The sequence below is a fragment of the Xyrauchen texanus genome, chromosome 14, assembly GCF_025860055.1.
Source record: "Xyrauchen texanus isolate HMW12.3.18 chromosome 14, RBS_HiC_50CHRs, whole genome shotgun sequence".
Classification (NCBI taxonomy): domain Eukaryota; kingdom Metazoa; phylum Chordata; class Actinopteri; order Cypriniformes; family Catostomidae; genus Xyrauchen; species Xyrauchen texanus.
The window spans coordinates 25992979-26017410 of NC_068289.1; the positions used below are offsets into that span (position 1 = coordinate 25992979).

Here is a 24432-nt window from a genome sequence, read left to right on the forward strand (position 1 = left end):
TCACTCAAAGTGCAAAACTACATACTAAATCTCCAAAACCATCAGCTATTTCTCAGCCTTTGACTCAGTTTTCAATTGCATAAAACACTTTTTTCAAAACACTACACACAATTATCTACCTAAAACACAAACATCTAACAGGAAGTGACTTGCTTTCCTTTTACAAACACAACCAATCAAAATGCTACACTTATTCATCAGGTCACACACACACTCCTCACATGTGCAAACACTAATTGCTTCACTGATCACTAACCAATCACTGCTTTACTGTAATATAGGCCTATAAATAGGTCAAAGGTCAGATTACCAGTTTTGAACAATGGATTCCTGGGACCCCACACACACACACAATTGTGTTCTTTACTGTATTCTAAAGAATATACTTTTGGTTTATATATGTTTATGGTTTTGTTGTATGCTACTGTACAACAACAGTAATGTTTGTTTACAACATTACAACAACAGTGTACTTGTAACATACCTCTCAGCTGAGTACTGTACTTTCACTGTAGAACATTGTATTGAAATGTAGATATAAGTCTATGAAATACCAAAGAGCTTTAGATTTAGAGCAACAGTGTTTACATGATATATCCAAAAAATGCACTATTATGAAAGAAGTGTTTGTCAATTGATGCAAATGCTTCATTCTGACTTGTGTTTATGGCATTTTGAATGCAGTGTTACATTTTGAAGGAGATGCGAGTCATTTTGCATTTTGTGTGTGCAGTTTCGGGAATTGTGTGTAGAGTTTGTCTCCTAATTGGTTTCAATACAATTCCCCAAAAATCACAGTGTATTAAAAAAAAAAAAAAAATTAAACATAAAATGTAAAAAAATAATTAACTTTTAATAGCAATACTTTTCACACAATTCAAAGAATTGTCCCCGTGGGACACTTGTCATTCTACATTTATAACAATTATATCTTAGTCTAAACCAAAGTAATCTTGACTACATATCAGACTCTGTTATTCATATTTGAAGACTAATTATCAAAATAAATGACAGCAAAAGATAAATAACAATAGATTCTTCATTTGTGATGTGCAGTCAAACTATAACACGCGCTTTGATTATTTCCGTTCATTTTTATGTGTTTTAAAGATTGAATTCAAATAAATCAAATATTAACATTACTGCCTAACTATTTCTGAATAGGATGTCTACTTCATAAATATTTGGAATAGTATGGAAATATAAGGTTCAGGGGCCTCATTTATAAATTTGCTTCAGAAGTGGCGTACGGATGAAACATAGGACGTGCGTACGCACATACATATTCGGATTTATAAAACCGTGCGCACGCACATCCTACGTAGTTTTCCCTTAATAAATCACAATCAATTCTAAATGTAGCGCAGCTTTTGCGGCTTCATGTCACGCCCATAGTTGCCCATAAATAGTCCGTGAAACGCCCACAAGTTAATATTCATCGATTGCGAAACCATGGCAAACACAGAGAGGAAAACCAAGACACATAACTTCACTCAATGTGAAGTAGAAATTATCGTTGGCGAGGTGGGAAAAAAAATGGAGTAAATTGTTAAATGTAATTTTTTTTCTCCATGTTGATTATGAAAAGTTAACAACGAGAGTGAGATAGGAGGCGCAATATATCGGGAGACATGAAGTTGGTCAGATCACTTAATTAAGTTTGTTTTGTAGAAAGCCTTTATTTAAAGTGAATTTCGTTTTGTTTAAATTGTATATTAATTTTAATCAAATTTTCATCAACCAATTGCCTGGATTTAATAAATAAGAAGCAAATATAGCAGACAATAGGCCTATGACATGGAGGCGCCGGCGCGTCACTTGCATTGCACATGAACTGTCTGGAGCGCATCTCATCATAAATTAACCGAAATTCAGCGTATATGTCACAGACATCAGAAATATATCTAGAAAGCCTGAAATGTCTTTAAACGAAACAATTCAAATCGAAAAGTAATAGACTACCGGTACTCTATGTAATCCATTATGTGCATTTCTCTCCTACGGAGACGGCGATTGTCAACTTCACCTTTGCAGCCGCTACTAGTTTATTAATAAAAATCAATGCACTCATGTCACCGGATTTACAAAGGCATCTTGCTTGATGCACGCACACATATTATGTCGAAATAACGAGATATTATGTTGAAATAACATTATTAATAATAATAATACATATTTAAGAATATTTGATTGAATGCTGAATGTTGTGCTTGTTCAATTTAATAAAATTGAAGCTTTAATTATGATAATTAAAATAATTGATATATATATATATACCCGTGGGACACTTGCCATTCTACATTATAACATAACTATAACACGCGCTTTGATTCTTTCCGTACATTTGGGGGTTTTAGAGATTTAATTGAAATCAAATATTAACATTACTGCCCTAACTATTAGGATATCTACTTCATAAATATTTGGAATAGTATGGAAATATAAGGTTCAGAACTAAAAACATATATGGAAATCGAAGAGTCATGGGTGGAGTCTGGATGTCATCTAGTGGAAAAGATTGGTACTGCACACACAAATATTTTTTCCCTAAAGTTCATTTGAGACATCAGCCTAAAATCTGGCCCAGAACTTGTTCAGATATTTAGCATTGGTTTTCTTGAAGTTTTAGAGTTGAAAATGTATTGTAAATATATATATTATATAATAATACAACAATATGTATTTTATATATATTTTTACAATTTTCATAGACTTCTATAACCTTTTTAAACTTTACTTTTACAACTTTGTTTTACTTATTTAATAATCTGAGACGTGTACCCTTTTAGTACCCTGATAGTTCGCAGTGCGTAAGTAATGTTAACAAATACAACTATTTATTTTAATAATCATTAGTAAACGTTGAAATTAACATGAGCAAAAATCAATAAATGTTGTAGAAGTGCAGTTTTCTTTTTTACCTAAATGATAACTATACTGGATTATAATAACTCACCAATTATAATCCTCTCCTCTGTCAAATTTGCCATCGATAATGCCATGCTGTTTACCTTGGGTTTAATGACAATACAAGAAACCGGGACATAAGACATCACACGCTTTCGACTTGCGATTCAGAGAACACTAAATGAACGAGCACGTTCTTTTCGCCTGTATGAACACTTCACACACGCTGGCACTGCCTGTGTGGTTTACCTGTTTACACGTTCATAACGTCCTACTCGAAACACACGTTTTCGACGCCCATTTTTGTTATGATAAACGCGCGTCAAAAGCGTGCGTTTTCGGTGACTCCAAAGCGCACGTCAAAAGCGTGCGTTCTGACAGCCAAACGCGCGTTCCTGACGCGCGCTTTGATGCTAAAAACCGCGCGCTTTTTATGGCAAAAACGCACGCTTTTGACGCGCGTTTGGCTGTCTAACGCACGCTTTTGACGTGTCAATGTGCAATCGGACGCCTGGCCAGGCGTTTGTGAACACTTCGGCTTGCCATAATTCAAAGTGTTCAAGCGTATAACTAGACGCGGTAGGCGCGAATTTGACGCGCTATTCGCGTCCGGTGTGAACGTAGCATAAGTACCACTATCAGTGGAAGCGCAAGGCCAACCACAGAGGATAACACGGCCTGTGTGCAGAGTGGACCCCATCGTGTGGTCACAAGCAGTAATCATCGTGAAAAGGTACGAACTGAAAAGAATTAAAGCAGGATGTCTGACTGCAGGGTCAGAATCAACGTGAAGGACAGAACAGCGGACAATTGTACAGCCGTCATCAACGACAAAGAAGTCAACTTCACATGCCCATTCAGCAAGCCACATGAAATTTCACCTGCAGCAGTGTGGGTGTGTGGCAACAGGGCATTTCATCGGATGCCAAATAACTAGTCAGGGTGTTTTTATCAAGCTTTGATGAATGTGGGTACAACGGTAACAATTACTAAGATAAATGGGCTAGCATGGAAAGTATTAACAATAGCTAATAGCACAGAAAATGCTTTAACAATGATGAAATGAAATAGTTAAGAGATTCAAAACAGGTTGGTTCTTGATATGTTAACTGCAGAGAAAGGGGAGTTTGCAAAATGTTGGGAATGTCTTGTTGTTTCAATATTCCAGATTACAGTGACAACATCACGAATGTAATTGAACACATGAGAAAAGCCGTACAGGAGCCAGAACATATTGAGAGTACAGGGGTTACTTGGTTTATGAATCTCTGGGGAGGATGGGGGTATTGGCTGATTCAAACTGTGTTGCCAATTGCGGTGGTAGGACTGTTAATATTGTTATGTTTACCATGCATCATAACGGGTGTTTCCAGTTCAGTACAGAGACTGGTTAAAGCAGGGGTGTCTGTTCAAATGGTAAAATTACAGTACATCCAGAGGATGATGAACACAAATATGATGATACAAGTAGCGAGAGCTACTGTGAAATGTGTTAAAATGAGGTATGTCTTTTCTTTCTGAGAATGTTTTGATATGTAAAGAGGGTTGTAAGCAGCTGTCATCACTGTTACGAGATGACGTACAAGGAGAGGGTTTGAAATGAGGGATTTTATTATACTTTATTCTTTGTATTTTTTTACAGCCTGCTGACATAACCAAAGTGTTAAATTGATGTGTTTTTTCCTACTTAATCTTTACACTATTTCTTGTTTATACTGAAGTGTCTGAGGGTCTGATTTTATGTCAGACGTGCAGTAACAGTGTTTACTCATTTAGCCCGGCTTCAGATAAAGTCTTTGCTTGCTAATACTTATGGGACTATCCCCACAAAAAACAGCCTAAGCTTTTTATTTTTCCAAATGTTATTTCACAAATGTTTAAGAGAGTGATCATTTATGCGAAAATCAGAGATGAAGAGTGTAAGTGTGATGGTATGACTTAAAATTTGTCTTATTGTTTATTATTGTGATTGAGAACGCGCGCTTTTTATGGCAAAAACGCACGCTTTTGACGCGCGTTTGGCTGTCGAACGCACGCTTTTGACGCACGTTTGGCTGTCGAACGCGCGTCAAAAGCGTGCGTTTTCTGTGTGCACAAAGCGCACGTTAAGAACGCGCGCTTTTATGGCAAAAACGCACGCTTTTGACGCGCGTTTGGCTGTCGAATGCACGCTTTTGACGTGTCAATTTGCAATCGGACGCCTGGCCAGGCGTTTGTGAACACTTCGGCTTGCCATATTGAATCCATTCGCGCGTCAAGAGCGAAATTGACGCGCGTAAAAAACAAAAGTTTGAAGCGAAATTTACGCGCGTCGGAGGCGAAATCCGATGACGGCCATCTTTTTACAAGATGGCTGATGTTGATCGAGCATTCGTGGAGCGAGTCACCGCTCTGTATTTGCTCTGGAGAGCAGAACAGCGGCGTATGGGTCGTCGTCGCCGTACTTGGGTCCACCAGCGAGGGGCGCGGGACATGCTGGAGAGGAGCCACTGCCAGGTCTGGGTCGGGTTGCGGCCAACAACTCCTCCAGAGAGGCACTCCGGGTGAGGGATGTCTTCATGGCACACTTCTCGGCGGAGGGAGCAGTACCATGGCAGCCGACGGAGTAGCGTTTTAAGTCCTCATCATGACTTCCCCACAACGGCTCTTTTAAGAGCCACCCACATATGGCGTTATATATGTGCCTCATTCCTGAGCGAGTAATTGTAAGTTTTGAGCACAGAGAACTATATTTTGCAAGCACATTGCATTATATTTTGAACAGAAATTAACAATCGCAAATAAAAAAATCGTTTGAGCAAAGAAAAACGATTCCGTGCTCAATAAATGTATTTGCTATTATCCATATTAACGTGCAATAATAACCCTCTCACGCAGTTTACTCAGGTGCTCTCACAAATTTATTCTCTGCGCTCTGTCAAGTCCCTCTCTCTCTCTCTCTCGCTCAACCTCTTAATTCTGTGCGCGCTCAACTCTTCAAACACACGCGCGCTCAACTCTTCAAACACGCGCGCTCAACTCTTCACACACACGCTCGCTCAACTTGCAACAGCGTTACAAGTGTGCCACAAAATCAACCAATCGGTAAAGTAAAGGTCAATTGTGATTGGCTGTTGGTCTCCAATCACCACGCAGCACAAAGTAGACGAAAAATTTATTTTATGGATAGATGTCTTCTCTAGCCACCATCAAACATGACAGAGTCAAATGGTGAAAACTGCAACAATATGCCACAACGTCAGGTGAGTTAGTAATTTCTAGTTTTATGATGTTATGGTTTTCTATGCCTTTGATGAAACCCTGCTATTACAGATACAAATTTTATTATTTATATTAAATTATTCTCCTAAAAGGGAGCCTCCTTTTTTGTTCAAGTGAGCCCACTTTTAGGTGAATTCGTTCAGAATGATTTTACAGCATACTATTTTCATTATAGTTTTACAGCATGATATTTTTGCTCACTGTAAAACAAATATTGCTTTCTAAATCAGTTTTCCCACAGTTTAGCGAATGTTCATATTCTTTATTAACCGCTTTGGCCATTTTGGGTTAGGCCTATATGTGTTTCATACATGTCTAAGGTTTTTACTATGCATTGAAATACACTTTGGTGATGTTTTTATAAGCTATTGTATTGATTTGTTTTTATTTTACAAAGAGAATAATTTAATATAAATAATCAAATTTGCATCTGTAATTAGCTACAATAGCAAGTTCTGTGGTTGTCGATGAACTAATACATTTTCACATTTATTAGAATTAAAATTTCGTGTCCTGGTGTTTATTATTAATATAACAGATTAATTTATTCATGGATTTTGATTCCAGTGGCGGCTGCATAGGATTGTTTCCAATTTCCAATAACTCCAGAGCGTTGTAAAGTCCAAAAGTCAACATGTTTTGTAAAAGGATAGATGTAATAATTTCCAAAATTCACAACATGTTTTTATCTAACTAAATATTCGCACTCAATCCATGTTTGTTGGCGTTTAGACTTTCGAAAACATTTTCACTGTGGTGGAAAAAACTTGCTGTACACAAAGCGAGGCGCGCACCTTCCGGGGTAGCAGCTAATATATAATATATATATAGGCCTATGTATTTATATAGTCTAGCATATATATTACAAAAAAAGATCGTATTATGTAGGACTATCTGTGTTCGCTTGGCGCTCCATTTGATCCATATTATTCTATTTTATTCAATAAATTTTTAGGGTGATGACGCCATAAAATATGACGACAGACATTAGAAGCTTCATTCTAAAACCTCAATAGAAGTTTCGAATGTAAATATGACATGACATTTTGGTACAGTCTAGTATGAACGGTCAGAATGACCGCTATGGCCATTCTAGTAGTTATAGAATTCCGGTAGTTCTCGTGTAATTAGTGTCCTTTGGAAGATCAAAGCGTGTCTCAGCCATGACAGTATTACAAATGTCATAGACAGTAATGTCTTTGTATTGAAGGCCAAGTTTAAAATATATCTCTATAAATTCATGCGCATCCAGCTAAAATAGAGCTCCTGGCAGGATTTTGAGGGATCTCATTAATTCAGAAAAACAGAGCAAAAACTTTTCTTTCCATGAAAAATTATCTTGTAATTCTGAGATAATTAAGTCGTTAATTCAGAAAAACAGAGTAGATTTTTTTTTCTCAAGTGAATGCAATACGCTTCCGTAGATAATAGCAGGGTTTAATCAAAGGCATAGAAAACCATAACATCATAAAACTAGAAATTACTAACTCACCTGACGTTGTGGCATATTGTTGCAGTTTTCACCATTGGACTCTGTCATGTTTGATGGTGGCTAGAGAAGACATCTATCCATAAAATAAATTTTTCGTCTACTTTGTGCTGCGTGGTGATTGGAGACCAACAGCCAATCACAATTGACCTTTACTTTTCCGATTGGTTGATTTTGTGGCACACTTGTAACGCTGTTGCAAGTTGAGCGCGCGTGTTTGAAGAGTTGAGCGCGCGTGTGTCAAGAGTTGAGCGCGCGTGTGTGTGTCAAGAGTTGAGCGCGCGTGTGTGTGTCAAGAGTTGAGCGCGCGTGTGTGTCAAGAGTTGAGCGCGCACAGAATTAAGAGGTTGAGCGAGAGAGAGAGAGAGGGACTTGACAGAGCGCAGAGAATAAATTTGTGAGAGCATCTGAGTAAACTGCGTGAGAGGGTTATTATTGCACGTTAATATGGATAATAGCAAATACATTTATTGAGCACGGAATCGTTTTTTCTTTGCTCAAACGATTTTTTTATTTGCGATTGTTAATTTCTGTTCAAAATATAATGCAATGTGCTTGCAAAATATAGTTATCTGTGCTCAAAACTTACAATTACTCGCTCAGGAATGAGGCACATATATAACGCCATACCCACAAACCTATAAAGAGCTAAACTATCTAAAAATAGTCCATTATTATTATATTTTGTATTTTTTTTCCCAGGTTGTCAGCCCCAGTTCCAGGATGTCAGGTCCACAACATGCACATTTATTAAGTTGAGACTTTTTAAAAATGTCAGGTTTTCCATGGTAGTATATCAGGTTAAATTATTTATTTATTTTTGTTTTGATGATAAATGGAGCCAGCCTCCAAAAGTAATTAACCTGTCCTGTGTTTTTTTTCCTTATTCAACACTGTCCAGACACTAATGTTGGTTGTCTTTACATTCCAATAATAATGAAAGTTTACGTCACTTTACCTCCTGAGTGACAGCAGGCAGCTAGGCTCCTGATTGGTTAACGCGGCGCAAATTGACGCCAAAGTTCAGATTTTTCAACTCGGGCGGCAGACGCGAATTCGCGTCAAACGCGTGAATGCACAAAATGCACCATTCGCGCGTAACGCGCCAGACGCTCAATTCGCGCCATTCGCGCGAACGAGGCGTATTCGCGTCTGCCGCGCTCTACGCCTCATTCGCGCCGCAGGAATTTTTTACGCGCGTAACGCGTCTTTGCATTGACTTAACATTGAAATCACTCACGCCTGACGCGCTATTCGCGTCCGGTGTGAACGCAGCATAAGTGTTCAGACTTTACTTCGGCGTTTATTAACATTCACTCTGAACAATCTCTTCCTGTTGCTGATTCTCCTGCAATGGTTGGCATGAACCCACGTAGCTCTCTCTGCGACCTTCACTGGCGTGTGAGTCGTTAGTAGCACTTGGAATGGTGCCAGCCAACTTTTCGCCTTCCAGCTCTTTCTCATCAGGTCATGAATAACAACGAAATCGCCAGGCCTGATCTTATGCAACTTTTCACCTGAACACAAACATTGGACAACAGAGAAGACATTTCTTTGCAATAATTCAAAATGTCATTCTCACACAGATCTGTCGATGGCAGCCTTTGTCCACCCCTTTCTATTCCCATGAATGGTGGTCTACCAAAGAGTATTTCAAATGGACTTAAATTTGTTTTGACTCTTTTCCTCATTCTGGTGTACGTCAACACAATTGGGATTGCTTTAACCCATGTGAGCCCAGTTTCCTCACAGCACTTAGCCAATTTGTTCTTGATTGTTTGATTCTCCCTCTCAATAACTGCAGTGTGTTCTCATGTCAATTCCCAAAAACTGACCCCACCTGCTTTATTGCTTCATTGACAAAGTGTGTCCCATTGTCCGAGCTGATTTTCCTTGGAATTCCCCATCTCGGAACAATCTCGGTTAAAAGAGCCTTTGCTACTGCTGCCGAGTCTTGTTTCGAGGTTGGGAAGGCCTCAACCCATTTGGACCACATGTCAACCATCACCAGGCAGTATTTCTGTTTCCCACAAGGGGTTAACTCGATGAAATCCATCATCAGATACTCAAAAGGCCCCCCTGATGGTGGTTGAGATACTATAGGTGTTTTTATCCCTCTTGCCACGTTATGTGTGTTACAAATGACACATCTTTTGCAAAAATTTTCAGCAAACCACAATTCTTTAATTTGTGCAACCATCCCCTCTTTTGATACATGGTCTAACACATGTATCAACTTTCCATAATGAGGAAAGAAGTGTTTGGGTAAACAAAGCATGCCATCACAGCTCATCCACACATTCTCCTTAGAGCTACAGCCAGCTGCCTTCCATCGGGTTTTCTCCTTGCCTGTGGAAAAAGTTTGCATGCTCGATAAACAAGAAATGTTGAGGTTATTGTCAGATATCAAAGCACATGTAGTCTCTTTTGTCTCCATCGCTGCCGCGGCCTTCGCTGCCGCGTCTGCTCGTGCGTTTCCTGTTGAGACTGAACTGTTATCATTAGTGTGCGCTGTGCATTTGCAAATCGTGACCTTGTCTGGTAAAAGAATGGCCTCCAAAAGCTCAGACACAAGAGACGCATTTAATATTGGACGACCATCTGACTTCAGAAATTTTCTGTGCTTCCATAAAGCACCAAAATCGTGTGTTACCCCAAAGGCATAACGCGAATCTTTGTAACTTGTCACACATTTGTCTGCCATAAGTTTACATGCTTCTGTTAAAGCAACCAGTTCAGCTTCCTGAGCTGAATAATTTGATGGCAGTTTGCCAGATGTCACGACCTCAAATTCAGTGGTTATCGCGTAACCAACCTTATTCTTTCCTGTTTGTGGATCTTTGGAAGCCGATCCATCCACAAAGAGGATATTGTCACAATTGTCTAATGGCGTTTCTAATAGATCTGGATGCGGTGTGCACACCTGTTGAAGCACTGACAGACAACAGTGAGGTCCCTCGCCATCCTCCTCTGTCGGGAGAAGTGTGGCAGGGATTCACAGTTGTGCATCTTTTAACAGTTATGTTTGGCATGTCCAATAAAATTGTGTGGTACCTCAGCCATCGGGCTGTAGATAAATGTGACATTCTCTGCTCTTGCAAAATCATGGAGACTGCGTGTGCAACCATCAAAGTTAAATCAGAATACCCCACAAATTCCCTGGATGCCAGTACTGCCAGTTCAGCAGCTGCCACAGGTCGCAGTCTGTCTCCATGAGTCTGCAAAAGAACAGAAGTCATAAATGTGATGTTCTCATTAACCATCTGAACAAACGGTTTGTTTACATCTGGCATGCCCGAAGTGGGAGCCAGAGCCATTTGCACTTTCATGTTTGCAAATGCCTCTTCGGCTTCGCTTGTCCAAACAAGCTTGTCACATGACCTCAGCCCTTTCCCTGTCATCAGGGCTCGCAAAGGCTGTTCAAGAATGGCATAATTAGGAATAAATGTATGACAATAAGCACACATTCCTAAAGATGACAATAATTGTTTTTTTTTTTCGTAATTGGTTTTGGCACATCTTTTATGGAATGTACACGTTTGTCACAGATGGATTTACTGTCTCATCAACCATCTGAACTTCAATCTCAAAATCACATTTTGATATAAATGCTCCTATACTAATCTGTTGCTTTTATGCATTCTCTCACAAAGGGGCCCAAATCTGCTCACAACTGCTCTTTGGCCTTGATCACTGATAAAGTGTCTCAGCTCTCCCTGCTATCAAAATAGAACTGCATTTGTTTTTCTGTCAGGCAATCTGAGAGCACACACACACATTTTCTTCCCAGTTAAACCACCCCTCCTCAGATTATGGTTCACGGTCAATTACGACATGTGACGTGCAATGCAATTGGTCAGGCGTTATATTTTCTGTGTTAAATGACATTGTTCGATCTTTTGCCAATTTCAAGATCATTTTTTTTCCCAATCATCATTTTTCACACACCATTCATAAGCCCACTGCGGTTCAAATTTAGAACAACATATTTGTGGTTCTTCCTCAATGCTAATTCCAAAGGAAGTAAGGATCAAATTTAATTAACACATTAAATCTCTGGCCATTAGAGGTACCGGACAAGCATGTTTAAATGTTCTCCCCTTCTCTTTTGACTCATACTCTAAGGGCACTGTGAATTTTTCAGAAATCAAATGGCCCTAGGCCAAAGTGCTCTTTATGCACTGATCCTGTCAATTCTGGGACACATGGCAAGTCACATAGTCCTATCGTAGTATGACCAGCCCCATAATCTACCAAAAAGTTGATATCTAGGCATTTGTAAAAACCCTGAACTTTTGTACATTCTCAAACATTCATCCAAAACATTATCACATAAAACTTCATCAGTCACACTGAAAGATTTGCAAGCCTTGTCTTCATTGCAGAGAGCATCATGTGAGTCAGCGTATGTGTGTATGTTGTCTGTGTGTCTGTGTAAAAATATGTTCACTTCCCTGTCCTGTAGCAGCTGATCACCGTTTCCGGCCCCCACCTTCGCTGCTCTCCGCTCTCTGCTCTGCTTCAGTCTGCTTTTTTCTTCCCCGGACAGTCTGCAGCCCAATGTCCCTTTTGCTTACACAGCCTGCATCTCGTACATTCTCTAAACTCACGGTCGTCAGTCTTACACACGCCGCAACTCCACCTTCGCTGGTTTCTGTAGCCTTTCTTCTTTCTGTCGGCCCACTTCTGCTGTGGTTTCGATGTACTGATATTAGACGCCAGCTGAAGATCTCTCTCTCCCTTTGCCTTGACTTTGTCTTTCTTTGTCAGCAGCTGTTGCTCTGCGTGTACAGCGTGTGCCAGGGTGGAGGTCAATCGCCCGCTCCATTCAATGTAACTTGCTTTCACTGCTTGTGCGGTCTCAGGAAAAAAGTTCATTCAGGTCTCCTTCACTGTCAGAGAGGGGAGAAGCTGCTTGTGGTGCTTGTCTTCTGGGCGGAGAGCAGTCGAGGTCGGGGTTCAGTCTCAGGGCTTTCAGCTCTGCCACGGGATAGTGATGATTATATGCCGGTGGCGCCGGCACAATCGCCGTTGCATGTGGGGAAACACAAACATACCTTTCATTAGTCGGTTCTGGTGATGCTGACACACAAACAGATCTTTCACACATCTTATTTTTACATTCCACATTTTCAACCCTACATGCTAATTCTTTCTGCATTTGCTTTTGTTCTCTTCTGTCTGCTTCCTTGAAGCAACAGCCCACTGTCTGTTCACATTCTTTACACACATGTTGAACGCAGCCACAACAACCTTTCTGTGCCCCGCTGCCCTGTTCCACTGATTCTCCTATAGTTTTTTCCCCTCATTTGACAGAAAACCGGTGTATCAAATTCGGCAAGCTTGCTTTGAGATTTCCCCATACTGGCTGTTTCTGTTTCTCTGTGGATTTACCGTTCGACGCACATCTTATAATCTGTAGGACGTCTCCCAACAGATCTGATTTCTTAACCCAAGATCAGTTAAGGGTGCACTCCCTTGTGCTTTGTTAATTACGGTTTGCCCAAAATCTTTCTCTGGAGGATGTTCCAGCGCTCAGTATTTCACCTAACCTAATTAACAATTTTGTGACCACACAAAAAACAGTCTCCGCCACTATGGGTTCACTCACCTTTATACCAAAAGAAAATAATTTAGTCGTCCCTTACCAGAGATATTTGGGTTGCCTCGGGTTCGTTTTCATTTGATTCCAGTGGAGTTTCTCCTGGCCCTGGTGCGGTCGGCCCCTCTCTCTTAAGCTTACGAGGTAGAGCTGGAACTTCTCAGTCCAGGTGGCCAAACACCGTCCGCACTCAGGTCCAGAAGGCACTTCCAAGGAATCCCACTATTCTGACACCAAATTGTTGTTGCAAAAAATTATCAACCAACCATTATCACTGCGTAAGAGACACTCTGACTCAAACAGTCTTTTAAAATAATTTATTCTTGCAAGAAGGACCCGGTCATTACACAGGAGTTGATCTGTGCCGAGAGTGGGACCTAGAGGGGAGGGCTGACTTGTATTTTATACTCTTTTATCCCAAGGTTTCTCAACAAAAGCAGATCCTCCCCCTCTGCATCCCTCAGACACAGAGGCATTCCCCTGCAATGACTATTACTGATTAATGAGTATCAAAATTTCTACAACAACAGGATTACGGGGTTTTACGTGAATGGAATTGAAGCACTATTCTGCTGCAGGTCGTGATAAAATGGTAAGGAAACAAACACAGCAACAATTCAAGAATATCTGGAAATAAAGCGACAGAGAATAAAATAGTGAGCTCTTCCTCGGATGCCATGTTTTTTATTTACACAAGTGAAATTACATCACTCAGGAGAAAGCAGCGACATCGACATGTATTCAGTGGTAAAGAGTACGCCGCTTATAAAGTGCATGTAAACCGGAACACTGCTTTATCTCAATATGCTGCCATGAAGGCCACTGAACGAACTCATGGTTTCAGGATTGGTTTCAGGTTGACCAATTAAAATCAATCCAATCAGACTTAACTGGTACCATGATGCAGCTCACCAAATTTCTCAGTCAACTCAGGCTTCGATCCTGACAACTGATATATAATATATATATATATATATATATATATATATATATATATATATATACACACACACACACACACACACATGTATATGTGTATGTGTATATATATATATATATATATATATATATATATATATATATATATATATATACACACACACACACGTATATGTGTATGTATATATATATATATATATATATATATATACACACACACACACGTATATGTGTATGTATATATATGCATATACATATACAATATGTATGTATATGTATAAATATATATGTACTGATATATTTTGGGTAAAATGCCATTGTCCTTAAGAAATAAAATTTAACAAAATATATTTAGGTTAATCAGAACAGCAGCTTTGAAACCGATTACAAAAAATTTTCTTAAACCAGAACCCCCACAATTTCAAAGATGGTGAGAAATTATTTTGGATTAATATCAAATGGAGAAAATAAAATTTAGAATTTTTAGATTCTTGATTTTTTTAACAAAATTAGTTTAAATACGAGGTATGATGTCCTAAAAAAGGAGGTGATGACTTCACTTTCTTTGCCCTTTATTTGAAATAAATTATAACATGTAACGTGAATGAATTACACATGTTATTTATAGAAAATGCTGTGAATGGTTATTCAAAATAACATGTATTTTTATTTCTATTTCTTGATGTACAATTTTTACGTTGTCTTAAGTAAAATAAAAAGCATAAAAAGGCTACTATTGATTAATTAAAAAGTGAGCACTTGGAATATTGTATGCAAAAAATTGGTTTGCAATAATAAGACGTATTTGTCCTTTTTTATAAAATAAACGTTTTGTGTTCTGTATAGATCGCTTGTATTATTATAACTTAAAGTAAAATAATGTATGTTCATCTTGAGTCCATGAAAGAAAGAAGGGGTTTGGGTGACATTCACCCCTTTCCATTGCAATCTTGAGCTTTTAATATTTTAAAAACAATAATTTTTTGTAGGTATTATATTAATCCGTCTTACTGGCTGTTTTATAGATTGCCTAATATAGTATGTTTATATTTTCAAAGATATTTTTAGCTATGGCTAAAGAGGGTAAATGAAAAGCAATTACATTTTAAAATATAGCTGCAAGCAGCAATGCGGATTCCTCAAAATGGCAAATCATTTAAAATTGATCAGTAGAGGGTTGGGGTTAAACCCTCTCAATGGATGAATCCAAAAAACACGTATTTCTGTCTGAATCCTAAACGAAACATTTTCAGTGTACAGGAATATCCATCATACCTTATGGATCCTTGAGGCGTTTTTGTTCCCAATGAGAAATGAGGCATGTACACAAAGATTCAAAAGAATTGGTTAAATGGCGTGGAAATGGTATCACTTTGAAAATATTTTTTGGGGCGTGGCCTGTAGCGCCACCTATGGGCAAATGTGGGTCATTCTTGGTTTGTGGGTTCCTGTTGGCCTGTAGTATCAATGTACATAATTAGAAAATATTTGACCAGAAAATGGGAATTTTGGGAATTACCTGTACCGCCCCCTAGCTGCGAATGTTGGCCATTCTTGGTTTGTGGGTTCCTGTTGGCATGTAGTATCAATGTACCAAATTAGAACATTTTTGACCAGAAAATGGGAATTTCGGCGTCTCCTGTAGCGCCCCCTAGGGGTGAATGTTAGCTATTCTTGGTTTGAGGGTTCCTGTTGGCATGTAGTATCAATGTACCAAATTATAACTTTTTTGACCATAAAATGGGAATTTCGGCGTGGCCTCTAGTGCCCCCTAGGGGCGAATGTTGGCCATTCTTTGTTTGTGGGTTCCTGTTGGCCAGTAGTATCAATGTACCATATTAGAAATTTTTGACCAGAAAACGAAATTTTGGGAGTGGCCTGTAGCGCCCCTAAGGGCGAATGTGGGCCATACTTGGTATGTGGGTTCTTGTTGGACTATGGAATCAATGTACCAAATTAGAAAATGTTTGACCAGAAAATGGGAATTTCGGCATGGCCTGTAGCGCCCCCTAGGGGTGAATGTCGGCCATTCTTGGTTTGTGGGTTCCTGTTGGCCTGTAGTATCAATGTACCAAATTAGAACATTTTTGACCAGAAAACGGGAATTTTGGCGTGGCCTTTAGCGCCCCCTAGTGGCGAATGTCGGCCATTCTTGGTTTGTGGGTTCCTGTTGGCCTGTAGTACCATTGTACCAAATTAGAACATTTTAGACCAGAAAATGGGAATTTCGGCATGGCCTGTAGCGCCCCCTAGTGGCGAATGTCGGCCATTCTTGGTTTGTGGGTTCCTGTTGGCCTGTAGTACCATTGTACCAAATTAGAACATTTTTGACCATAAAATGGGAATTTCGGCGTGGCCTCTAGTGCCCCCTAGGGGCGAATGTTGGCCATTCTTTGTTTGTGGGTTCCTGTTGGCCAGTAGTATCAATGTACCATATTAGAAAATTTTTGACCAGAAAACGAAATTTTGGGAGTGGCCTGTAGCGCCCCTAAGGGCGAATGTGGGCCATACTTGGTATGTGGGTTCTTGTTGGCCTGTAGTATCAAAGTACCAAATTAGAAAATTTTTGACCAGAAAATGGGAATTTTGGCGTGTCCTGTAGTGCCCCCTAGGGGTGAATGTTGGCCATTCTTGGTTTGAGGGTTTCTGTTGACCTGTAGTATCAATGTACCAAATTATAACTTTTTTGACCAGAAAATGGGAATTTCGGCGTGGCCTCTAGTGCCCCCTAGGGGCGAATGTTGGCCATTCTTTGTTTGTGGGTTCCTGTTGGCCTGTAGTATCAAAGTACCAAATTAGAAAATTTTTGACCAGAAAATGGGAATTTTGGCTTGTCCTGTAGTGCCCCCTAGTGGCGAATGTCGGTCATTCTTGGTTTGTGGATTCCTGTTGGCCTGTACTATTATTGTACCGAATTAGAACACTTTTGACCAGAAAATGGGAATTTTGGCTTGTCCTGTAGTGCCCCGTAGTGGCGTATGTCGGTCATTCTTGGTTTGTGGATTCCTGTTGGCCTGTACTATTAATTTACCAAATTAGAATATTTTTGACCAGAAAATGGGAATTTTGGCATGGCCATTCTTTGCACAGTACTTCAGAGTGATGTCATCTTTAAGCATGTTAGGTTTGAAAAACCATCAGTCAAAATTACATTTGATTTATTGACACGTATATTGTTAAAATTTGGACATTTACATAAACACGCCCCTTTCAGCCATTTTGTATTGTATTCATTTTTCCTAAGTAACGTTTTCAAAGACTTCAATTCTACACATGTGTAACAAATTTCGTCAATTGGAGCTACGGTTCAGGAGAAGAAGAGTTTTGTAGGTTTTCACAAATTTTCAACTTACGGGAAAATCCATCATGGCGGAAATTATGGGTCCTTGAGGCTTTTTTGTTCCCCATGAGGAATGAGGCATGTACACCAAGTTTCAGAAGATTTGGACAAATGGCGTGGAAATGGTATCAATTTGAAAATTTATTTTTTGGGCCTGGCCTATAGCGCCACCTATGGGCGAATGTGGACCATTCTTGGTTTGGGGGTACCCGTTGGCATGGAGTATCAATGTGCCAATTTAGAAAATTTTTGACCAGTGACTTTATGAGCTATTGGGGCTCAAGGAGAAGAATTATAATAATAATAATAAATATAGCTGCAAGCAGCAATGCGGATTCCTCCTCAAAATGGCAAATCATTTAAAATTGATCAGTAGATGGTTGGGGATAAACCCTCCCAATTAAGGAATTCAAAAAACATGTCTTTGTCTGAATCCTAAGCGAAACATTTTCAATGTACAGGAAAATCCATACCGGACCTTATGGATCCTTGAGGCTTTTTGTTCCCAATGAGAAATGAGGCATGTACACCAAGTTTCAGAAGAATTGGACAAATGGCGTGGAAATGGTATCACTTTGAAAATATTTTTTTGGGGCGTGGCCTGTAGCGCCACCTATGGTCGAATGTGGGCCATTCTTGGTTTGTGGGTTCCTGTTGGCCTGTAGTATCAATGTACAAAATTAGAAAATATTTGACCAGAAAATGGGAATTTTGGAGTGGCCTGTAGCGCCCCCTAGGGGCGAATGTGGGCCATTCTTGGTTTGTGGGTTCCTGTTGGACTATGGAATCAATGTACCAAATTAGAAAATGTTTGACCAGAAAATGGGAATTTCGGCATGGCCTGTAGCGCCCCCTAGGGGTGAATGTCGGCCATTCTTGGTTTGTGGGTTCCTGTTGGCCTGTAGTATCAATGTACCAAATTAGAACATTTTTGACCAGAAAACGGGAATTTTAGGCGTGGCCTTTAAGCCCCCTAGTGGCGAATGTCGGCCATTCTTGGTTTGTGGGTTCCTGTTGGCCTGTAGTACCATTGTACCAAATTAGAACATTTTAGACCAGAAAATGGGAATTTCGGCATGGCCTGTAAGCCCCCTAGAGGCTGAATGTTGGCCATTCTTTGCGTAGTACTTCAGAGTGATGTCATCTTGAAGCATGTTAGGTTTGAAAAACCATCAGTCAAAATTACATTTGATTTATTGACACGTATATATTGTTAAAATTTGGACATTTACATAAACACGCCCCTTTCAGCCATTTTGTATCGTATTCATTTTTCCTAAGTAGCGTTTTCAAAGACTTCAATTCTACACATGTGTACCAAATTTCAAGTCAATTGGAGCTACGGTTCAGGAGAAGAAGAGTTTTGTAGGTTTTAGCAAATTTTTCACCGTCCGGAAAAATCCATCATGGCGGAAGTTATGGGTTCTTGAGGCTTTTTGTTCCCCATGAGAAATGAGGCATGTACACCAAGTTTCAGAAGATTTGGACAAATGGCGTGGAAATGGTATCACTTTGAAAATATTTTTTTGGGCGTGGCCTGTAACGCCACCTATGGGCGAATGTTGACCATTCTTGGTTTGGGGGTACCCGTTGGCATGGACTATCAATGTGCCAATTTAGAAAACTTTTGACCAGTGACTTTTTGAGCTATTTGGGCTCAAGGAGAAGAATAATAATAATAATAATAAATATAGCTGCAAGCAGCAATGCAGATTCCTCCTCAAAATGGCAAATCATTTCAAATTGATCAGTAGAGGGTTGGGGTTAAACCCTCTCAATGGATGAATCCAAAAAACACGTATTTCTGTCTGAATCCTAAGCGAAACATTTTCAGTCTACAGGAAAATCCATCATACCTTATGGATCCTTGAGGCGTTTTTGTTCCCAATGAGAAATGAGGCATGTACACCAAGATTCAAAAGAATTGGTTAAATGGCGTGGAAATGGTATCACTTTGAAAATATTTTTTTGGGAGCGTGGCCTGTAGCGCCTCCTATGGGCAAATGTGGGTCATTCTTGGTTTGTGGGTTCCTGTTGGCCTGTAGTATCAATGTACATAATTAGAAAATATTTGACCAGAAAATGGGACTTTTGGGAATTACCTGTAGCGCCCCTAGGGGTGAATGTTGGCCATTCTTGGTTTGAGGGTTCCTGTTGACCTGTAGTATCAATGTACCAAATTAGAAAATGTTTGACCATAAAATGGGAATTTCAGGTGGCCTCTAGTGCCCCCTAGAGGCTGAATGTTAGCCATACTTGGTTTGTGGGTTCCTGTTGGCCAGTAGTATCAATGTACCATATTAGAAAATTTTTGACCAGAAAACGAAATTTTGGGAGTGGCCTGTAAGCCCCCTAATGGCGAATGTGGGCCATACTTGGTTTGTGGGTTCCTGTTGGCCTGTAGTATCAATGTACCAAATTATAACTTTTTGACCAGAAAATGGGAATTTCGAGCTTGGCCTCTAAGCGCCACCTAGTGGTGAATGTCGGTCATTCTTGGTTTGTGGATTCCTTTTGGCCTGTACTATTAATGTACCAAATTAGAACATTTTTGACCAGAAAATGGGAATTTCAGCATGGCCTGTAGTGCCCCTAGAGGCTGAATGTTAGCCATTCTTGGTTTGAGGGTTCCTGTTGACCTGCAGTATCAATGTACCAAATTTGAGCGTTTTTGACCAGAAAGCGAAATTTTGGAGTAGCCTGTAAGCGCCCCTAAGGGCTGAATGTGGGCCACACTTGGTTTGTGGGTTCCTGTTGGCCTGTAGTATCAAAGTACCAAATTAGAAAATTTTTGACCAGAAAATGGGAATTTTGGCTTGTCCTGTAGTGCCCCTAGTGGCGAATGTCGGTCATTCTTGGTTTGTGGATTCCTGTTGGCCTGTACTATTCTTGTTCGAATTAGAACATTTTTGACCAGAAAATGGGAATTTTGGCTTGTCCTGTAGTGCCCCTAGTGGCGTATGTCGGTCATTATTGGTTTGTGGATTCCTGTTGGCCTGTACTATTAATTTACCAAATTAGAACATTTTTGACCAGAAAATGGGAATTTTGGCATGGCCATTCTTTGCACAGTACTTCAGAGTGATGTCATCTTTAAGCATGTTAGGTTTGAAAAACCATCAGTCAAAATTACATTTGATTTATTGACGCGTATATATTGTTAAAATTTGGACATTTACATAAACACGCCCCTTTCAGCCATTTTGTATCGTATTCATTTTTCCTAAGTAACGTTTTCAAGGATGTCCATTCTACACATGTGTACCAAATTTCAAGTCAATTGGAGCTACGGTTCAGGAGAAGAAAGAGTTTTGTAGGTTTTAGCAAATTTTCAGCGTATGGGAAAATCCATCATGGCGGAAGTTATGGGTTCTTGAGGCTTTTTGTTCCCCATGAGGAATGAGGCATGTACACCAAATTTCAGAAGATTTGGACAAATGGCGTGGAAATTGTATCACTTTGAATTTTGTTTTTTGGGCGTGGCCTGTAAGCGCCACCTATGGGCGAATGTGGGCCATTCTTGGTTTGGGGGTACCCGTTGGCATGGAGTATCAATGTGCCAATTTAGAAAATTTTTGACCAGTGACTTTTTGAGCTATTGGGGCTCAAGGAAAAGAAGAATAATAATAATAATAATAATAATAATAATAATAATAAATATAGCTGCAAGCAGCAATGCTGATTCCTCCTCAAAATGGCAAATCATTTAAAATTGATCAGTAGATGGTTGGGGATAAACCCTCCCAATTAAGGAATTCAAAAAACATGTCTTTGTCTGAATCCTAAACGAAACATTTTCAATGTACAGGAAAATCCATACGGACCTTATGGATCCTTGAGGCTTTTTGTTCCCAATGAGAAATGAGGCATGTACACCAAGTTTCAGAAGAATTGGACAAATGGCGTGGAAATGGTATCACTTTGAAAATATTTTTTTGGGGCGTGGCCTGTAGCACCACCTATGGTCGAATGTGGGCCATTCTTGGTTTGAGGGTTCCTGTTGGCCTGTAGTATCAATGTACCAAATTAGAACGTTTTTGACCAGAAAACTGAGAATTTTGGAGTAGCCTGTAAGCGCCCCTAAGGGCAGAATGTGGAGCCATACTTGGTATGTGGGTTCCTGTTGGCCTGTAGTATCAATGTACCAAATTAGAAAATTTTTGACCAGAAAATGGGAATTTTGGCTTGTCCTGTAGTGCCCCCTAGTGGCGTATGTCGGTCATTCTTGGTTTGTGGATTCCTGTTGGCCTGTACTATTAATTTACCAAATTAGAACATTTTTGACCAGAAAATGGGAATTTTGGCTTGTCCTGTAGTGCCCCCTAGTGGCGTATGTCGGTCATTCTTGGTTTGTGGATTCCTGTTGGCCTGTACTATTAATTTACCAAATTAGAACATTTTTGACCAGAAAATGGGAATTTTGGCATGGCCATTCTTTGCACAGTACTTCAGAGTGATGTCATCTTTAAGCATGTTAGGTTTGAAAAACCATCAGTCAAAATTACATTTGATTTATTGACACGTATATATTGTTAAAATTTGGACATTTACATAAACACGCCCCTTTCAGCCATTTTGTATCGTATTCATTTTTCCTAAGTAGCGTTTTCAAGGATGTCCATTCTACACATGTGTACCAAATTTCAAGTCAATTGGAGCTACGGTTCAGGAGAAGAAGAGTTTTGTAGGTTTTAGCAAATTTTCAGCGTCGGGAAAATCCATCATGGCGGAAGTTATGGGTTCTTGAGGCTTTTTGTTCCCCATGAGGAATGAGGCATGTACACCAAATTTCAGAAGATTTGGACAAATGGCGTGGAAATTGTATCACTTTGAATTTTGTTTTTTGGGCGTGGCCTGTAGCGCCACCTATGGGCGAATGTGGGCCATTCTTGGTTTGGGGGTACCCGTTGGCATGGAGTATCAATGTGCCAATTTAGAAAATTTTTGACCAGTGACTTTTTGAGCTATTGGGGCTCAAGGAGAATAATAATAATAATAATAATAATAATAATAATAATAATAATAATAATAAAACCATCAATTACAATAGATTCCCTCCTACGGAGGAATCTAATAATAAAACCATCAATTACAATAGATTCCCTCCTACGGAGGAATCTAATAATAATAATAATAAATATAGCTGCAAGCAGCAATGCGGATTCCTCCTCAAAATGGCAAATCATTTCAAATTGATCAGTAGAGGGTTGGGGTTAAACCCTCTCAATGGATGAATCCAAAAAACATGTATTTCTGTCTGAATCCTAAACGAAACATTTTCAGTCTACAGGAAAATCCATCATACCTTATGGATCCTTGAGGCGTTTTTGTTCCCAATGAGAAATGAGGCATGTACACCAAGATTCAAAAGAATTGGTTAAATGGCGTGGAAATGGTATCACTTTGAAAATATTTTTTGGGGTGTGGCCTGTAAGCGCCTCCTATGGGCAAATGTGGGTCATTCTTGGTTTGTGGGTTCCTGTTGGCCTGTAGTATCAATGTACATAATTAGAAAATATTTGACCAGAAAATGGGACTTTTGGGAATTACCTGTAAGCGCCCCTAGGGGTGAATGTTGAGCCATTCTTGGTTTGAGGGTTCCTGTTGACCTGTAGTATCAATGTACCAAATTAGAACATTTTTGACCATAAAATGGGAATTTCGGAGTGGCCTCTAGTGCCCCTAAGGGCGAATGTTGGCCATTCTTTGTTTGTGGGTTCCTGTTGGCCAGTAGTATCAATGTACCATATTAGAAAATTTTGACCAGAAAACGAAATTTTGGGAGTGGCCTGTAGAGCCCCCTAATGGCGAATGTGGGCCATACTTGGTTTGTGGGTTCCTGTTGGCCTGTAGTATCAATGTACCAAATTATAACTTTTTTGACCAGAAAATGGGAATTTTGGCTTGTCCTGTAGTGCCCCCTAGTGGCGTATGTCGGTCATTATTGGTTTGTGGATTCCTGTTGGCCTGTACTATTAATTTACCAAATTAGAACATTTTTGACCAGAAAATGGGAATTTTGGCATGGCCATTCTTTGCACAGTACTTCAGAGTGATGTCATCTTTAAGCATGTTAGGTTTGAAAAACCATCAGTCAAAATTACATTTGATTTATTGACACGTATATATTGTTAAAATTTGGACATTTACATAAACACGCCCCTTTCAGCCATTTTGTATCGTATTCATTTTTCCTAAGTAACGTTTTCAAGGATGTCCATTCTACACATGTGTACCAAATTTCAAGTCAATTGGAGCTCACGGTTCAGGAGAAGAAGAGTTTTGTAGGTTTTAGCAAATTTTCAGCGTCACGGGAAAATCCATCATGGCGGAAGTTATGGGTTCTTGAGGCTTTTTGTTCCCCATGAGGAATGAGGCATGTACACCAAATTTCAGAAGATTTGGACAAATGGCGTGGAAATTGTATCACTTTGAATTTTGTTTTTTGAGCGTGGCCTGTAAGCGCCACCTATGGGCGAATGTGGGCCATTCTTGGTTTGGGGGTACCCGTTGGCATGGAGTATCAATGTGCCAATTTAGAAAATTTTGACCAGTGACTTTTTGAGCTATTGGGGCTCAAGGAGAATAATAATAATAATAATAATAATAAATATAGCTGCAAGCAGCAATGCTGATTCCTCCTCAAAATGGCAAATCATTTAAAATTGATCAGTAGATGGTTGGGGATAAACCCTCCCAATTAAGGAATTCAAAAAACATGTCTTTGTCTGAATCCTAAGCGAAACATTTTCAATGTACAGGAAAATCCATACCGGACCTTATGGATCCTTGAGGCTTTTTGTTCCCAATGAGAAATGAGGCATGTACACCAAGTTTCAGAAGAATTGGACAAATGGCGTGGAAATGGTATCACTTTGAAAATATTTTTTTGGG

At 39.6% G+C, this 24432-nt stretch overlaps 1 protein-coding gene across 1 annotated transcript in view; it reads right to left on the bottom strand.

Moving 5' to 3' along the window:
• LOC127654570 (guanine nucleotide exchange factor DBS-like) overlaps positions 1–24432 on the bottom strand; it is a 64418-nt gene that overhangs the window by 150 nt on the left and 39836 nt on the right. The gene's annotated exons all lie outside the window — the stretch shown is intronic.